A 6,000-nucleotide genomic window follows, 5' to 3' on the forward strand; every position below is an offset into this window, starting at 1 on the left:
AAAGTACATTCTAGTTGGTTAGTCAGTATTTACGGTTTTTTTCTCATATTCTTTAAAAATATATTTATCCCATGACTTCTTTCTCTTGTTTCTGTCAGCATATTTGTTACTATACACCATGTTTTGAGTAGCTCTAGCCATAATGGATTCCGCCAGTACAATTGAAATTCTCGGAGAATCAAATATTTGTGTAGGTATATGATGGAGATGACTAGTATTTTTGGTGTTTGATAATTGCTTCGTCTTCACATCCCTTTGGGGTTACAGTCTGGTAAAGAGTAGATGCATAAACTTATTATCAAATGACATATATATTTAAATCTTTAAGTATATGGTGAAATTTTTTTATTAGAGAGATAATGGTCTAAAACCCTTCAAATTTATACTTGTATTCCAACTAGACACTACAAATTTAAGGGTATCCTATACCCACCTGAACTTTATATTTTTCTATTTTCTACACACTTAAGTGCTGCCCTCAACACATAAACCAAACAAATAGTCCACGTGATTGCACGCATGGGTCCTCCCACCTCTTCAACTCCCAATTCATGTTTTTCCCAAATTTCCTCTTAACACGTAAAAGACCTGAAAAATATATACTTTCTCCTCTTCATTTCCTTCACCATTTGCATATGAATTTCTACAGATGATCGAAGGAACCCATACTAATCTTATTCAAGTTTTCATTTGCCATTTTTAATGAATTTTGAGAAAATTAAAAATTTAAATTAGAGACCTAAATAAGAAATTAGAGCACATTACAAATCCCGGATTCATGATTTCAAGTATAATAACATTAACAATAAGCCCTACTAAATTTTGAGAGGAAATCGTGTTTTTTTTATTATAAAAGGAACAAGGGTTAATGTGGGGAAGAAGAAACAATGATTTATTTAAGGGTGGGACAAATGATTGTTGGAGAAAGAGGTTTTTTTAAATTAAAATTACCTTCTAACGTGCCTAGAGGAGGTGAGAACACCTCCCATGACAGGTCAACACTTATGTGTGTAGAAAATAGAGAAATATAAAGTTTAGGCGGGTAATACAAAATAAAACTTGCTTGGCTTAGAGGCACGTTAATACGTTTCTTGAAGATAGTTGGAGTCACTCCCACGAGCAATCGGAAGAATAAATAACAACTCTATCTTCGGGATTCAACTAAGACACAAAACAAGTAGCATTAAAGAATGTTGCTCTTCTATTCTTGAATTGGTGATTTCACCTTTTGATCAATGTCTCACAAGTGTTTTCAAGGGAAAGTACTTTTTGTTTTAAATGTTCAACCAAAAGAAACTCTATTGATAGGATAACAAGTTTTGCAAGAAAAGATTTTTAATTAATAGAATTTATTAGGTTCATGAATTGGAAACAAAAAACTTATCTTTCAAAAACCCATAATGTAGAATTAAAAAAAAACTTCTTGCAAATGTTTATAACATAGAATTAAAGTAAATGAATGTTACAACTCACATTCATGTATTTGTTAATTCAAAACGGATGAATTTGTTTCAAAATTAATTGAAACACTAACTCTTCCAATTCCACACTTGTTTCAAGAAATTTTATCTTTGAAAAATCCAAAAAATATTTATTAATCTAGCAACATGCATCAATAATGTTGTCTTTTGGACTTGAACCATTAACTAGTGAACATATTTTGAACCAAGTGCATCATTGAATGAAGTTAGAAAAATACTACACGCATATCACTATGTTCCGGTGAAAATCGAAATCCTTTGACACCTTACGGCCATGTGTCCTGAATTCTTTTTAGCCAAGTGATTTAAGATTTTCCTGTTAAAATCTTACTGAAGCAACCTCCACTTCGCACTTAGTGCGGTGAATTCATCAAGAGTAACTTTGCATAATCCGACCAAATAGTCTATGAACTCCATTAAGAGAAATTAATCACATCCGCCTTTACACATAGTATCGGTAAATCTATGAAGAGTATTCCTACACACTCCAATCGAAATTGATTTATAGACTTATTAAGAGAATATAATCTCATCCTTCTCTTCAGAATATCGAAAAAAAATATGCTATAAATGATAATAACTAAAGAATATATTTAAAGTAAGTAATTGTTTTTTAAAAGAAATTCACTCAAGTAATTAATCCATGTAATTTTTAATAGAAGAAAATAATAGTTTATATCTTTAACAATGATTAAATGTTCGAGGAAACTTACCAATTTTTTAGTATTCTAATATAATAAATAATGGGTAAATTACTTTTATGACTGTTACAAGGTTTTTAATTGATTTTAGCACTTATACTTATTGTTATAATAATATGTTTGATCTCTATTAGTTTTGGTTACTCACAGAAAAATAATACTTACTACAATTTTATTTTTTATTATTAATGTAGAGATCTTGAACACACATAATAATTATTCTAATGTTCTATGAATAATAATGACAAAAATAATTTATGATCCATTTATAAAAAAGGAATTTTTAAAATTTGAATAGATCTTATTCTTTCTTCTTTTTTTTTTTTAATTACAATCATTATTATTGTTATTATTTGATATTGTTGTTGCTATATAACCACATGAATTCCAACTAATTTGCTATATGATGTAATAGTTTTTTTAATTTCATAATACCAATAATCTAGTTATTTTAACGTCGAAAGTTAAGTTTGATAGATTTTTATTTTTAAAAATAATTAATTAAGTCTCTTAATAACAAACCAGTTTGATACTTTTATTTATGAAATCGAAAAGGAAAAAAATAGATTGCAGTATCCATTAAATAATTTATTTGATTATAATTCAAAGAAATAATATTTATTTTATAGTTGTAATTGTTGAAATTACACATGATGTTAAGTTTCTGCTGCACTTACTTTCAAAAAAAAAAATTTAATGGGTCTTTCATTAGTTATACTTACAAAAAGTGATTAGACAATTTTTTTACAAATATATCATATACTTTTGCATTCAATCAAATGATTTAGAAGGAAGATAGATTCTATTGGTTTGAACATAACATTACAAATATCAGTTCGCTATAAATACAACTGATACTTTGTGTTTGAAGAATATGATTAGATATTGAGAAAATAGAGAAGTTAAATAAATTGGTTGCGAAATCTTAGGGATGATTTAGGATAGTTGATAAATTTTTGAGTCTTTATCTTTTGATTATTCTCATTTATTGGTATTTTATATTTCTTCTTCTTTTTTTTTCGATTGACATTTGTCGAAAAAAAATTTACCATTATAATTTTAAAATAGTTTCATCTTAACTTTATTGGAAAAATAATTCTAGTTTCTCAAAAAAAATATTCTCTTGATTTATTCCTTAAATAAGTGTTTGATATGCTTATTATATCAAATAGGGGAAAGACGTTTTTAGTCACTGTGTTATTGCCTAATTCTATTTTTAGTCCTTGTGATATTTGACTATGCACATTTAACCTTGAATTAACTAAGCTGAGCGATTTTGATCTAATCACTAAGGAATGTTAACTTTATTAACAGGTCTTTTATTAACGAAAAGGGCAATTCTGGTATTATTAAGTATTTGCTATCCTACTTTATTTATTGTCTATTAAAATAATTCTGGTTCATGTGTTAGCATACTGTTTGAACTATTGTAGTTTGCATTTACTTTTACTTTTTTTATTCATTTTTAATTTCTCTTTCTCTCTCTTAGAATGACATGAAAGTATATCAGTGTGTTGTTCTCTCCCTTCTTATCTCTTTCACTCTCTTAAAAATCAAATGGAGAGCTCCTAAAAATTGGTTTACCTAAAGGAAAATATATGATGGAGCTCATCTTGGAATAATTTTTGTTTCAATTTTTGAGATTTCTTCACAGTTCTTCGCAACTCAAGATATGAGCCAAGTCTTTTCCATTTTGCCTTATCGATTCGATCAAGCGATTTTGGTTCTTCAACTCTACATTTTCACTTATATTTGCTTAAGCTTTCAAATTCAGGTAATATACTTACATAATTAAGGTTATATTTTCTTCTAAAGTATAAATGATGTGTGTATGACAATTCTAATTTAGTTGATGTGATTGAGTATGGGTGTGATGAATTAGTTTGGGGGATTTATTTTGCCTAAATCTATTTGTATCCCATTTAAAGTTGTTGTAACCGCTTTTTAAGATGCTGAAAATGAAAGGTCTGAGCCTGCAGGTCCAATAATTGCTTTATCTCTTGATCTTTAACTGGATCTTTGTCGTTTACGAAGGTATCTTTCCCTTTGTAGTATTGAAGATTGATTAATAGTGAACTAATAGTTATTAACATTCAAATGTCCTATCTCACTAAAAATAAGTAAATGTGCTCGAGTGAAATTATTTATCTTGATTTTGAAGAGACAATATGCATTTCAAAGTGTTGGTACTATAATTGCTTGTAAAGTGTGATAGTGAAATAAACTTATTCTAGATATTAACTTAATGGGTTGTTTGATGTAAGATTGTTATATGAATTTTGCATTAACTTAAATGGTGTGTAAATGCGGGAGACGAAATCAATGGCTATGATATCGGAGTCAGATCCCGGGCTTCATATCCAATGAAAGCCAATAAGAAAGGTATTGGAGAGAAGCACGTTCCCATTACCCTTTTCAGGACTAGAATCTATGATGGTGAGTGACTTTATGCAGATATCATTGACAATCTGATTTCTCAAATGGAGCTATGTGTTTGAGAACATATATACACCATGCCTTAAGTGCATTTCAGTTGTGAACTTATTTTTATGGAGCTTATAGTCTAACTACTACTTTTTTTATATGTTATGGGAATCGCGAGCTTCATTAATCTATTGTATGTTATAAGACAAACTCGTTGTGAAAATGTTTTAAGTCTACTCTTTTTTTCCTTAAAAAAGTGATAGGAGTTTCCTTCTTGCTCAAGGTTTGAAGAGTACTGAAAATTGATTTGTTTGCATCTCTGATATGGGAGATGAGCAGCCAGGAGTTGCAAAGAAAAGCAGCTGTAATTTTGCCGAAAAACCTACATAATCTTTGACTATTGAAGAGAATAATCATGCATAGATGAAACTTCCAACATTGAAGCGTGAAGATAATGGTTTTCATCCTGCTAAGTTATGTGAACAGAATGCTTTGGGTATGAATAATATAATGAAAGTGGTTCTTTTGAGACAGATTCTGCGGAAGATACTAATGACGAGTTGGCCACAATCTCAGGTTTCTCCCTTTTCACTCTTGTACAAGCCACCTTACATGTAGATGCCGAAACATAAATTAGGAGAGAGAAGGTTCAAGTTTTAGTCTGTGAATATACTCCAGTGATCTTTTAAAAAATATTTATATATGTAGAAATATAACAATCTTTTTATTGTTAAAACAATGAATTGATGCATGTGATCTTTTTATAGCCATCTGCAAAAGGTTCAAATCAAGAACTAAACCAAATTGTTTAAGTTACATCTAGTTTTAAAAGGAAACAAAAACATGTCACCAAATAAACAACTTCAAAGTCAATAGGAAAGAGAACAATCTAAACTCATGCACCCATTATCATGAGAAAATGTTTGGCTTGTATTCAAGGAACATTTTTCTTCTTAGTATATGCTCTATTTCCAACTCTCTTGCTAGTTTGAGAAAGCGCACCATGTAAGCTTGACAATGGGTAAAATTGTTTTCCCATTCTCTGGATGAAATGTTGTCTTGTATCTTCTCTAGAATGCTCATTAATTTATTTTAAATGAATGAGAACTCCTCATTGGGATTTGAGGTTGCGCCCTTGGCTTGTTAAGTTGACTGGCCTATAGTACACAATAAAATAAACTAAGTTAGTGAAGTTCAATACAGACAACATAAATAGACAATGTCAATGATAATTACGATTTGTTTAGTCACAAATGAGAAGTTAGACTGTACTGATGTCATACTATCAATAAGAGTGCTTGAAACCTACATTGAAATAAAATTTTTAGTAATGCTATTCTTGATATATAGTGAAGGGAATCAACTTATTTTGAAAACTTACTTCTGTTTCATTA

General features: G+C 29.4%; 1 long non-coding RNA gene across 1 annotated transcript; it reads left to right on the forward strand.

Moving 5' to 3' along the window:
- The first annotated feature begins 3,626 nt into the window (after positions 1-3,626).
- Positions 3,627-5,376, forward strand: LOC104649228 (uncharacterized). Its single transcript, XR_743198.4, has 2 exons — positions 3,627-3,956; positions 4,864-5,376. It is a non-coding gene; the product is annotated as an uncharacterized lncRNA (long non-coding RNA).
- Positions 5,377-6,000: the final 624 nt, after the last annotated feature.

This window comes from Solanum lycopersicum, chromosome 9, assembly GCF_036512215.1.
Source record: "Solanum lycopersicum chromosome 9, SLM_r2.1".
NCBI lineage: Eukaryota > Viridiplantae > Streptophyta > Magnoliopsida > Solanales > Solanaceae > Solanum > Solanum lycopersicum.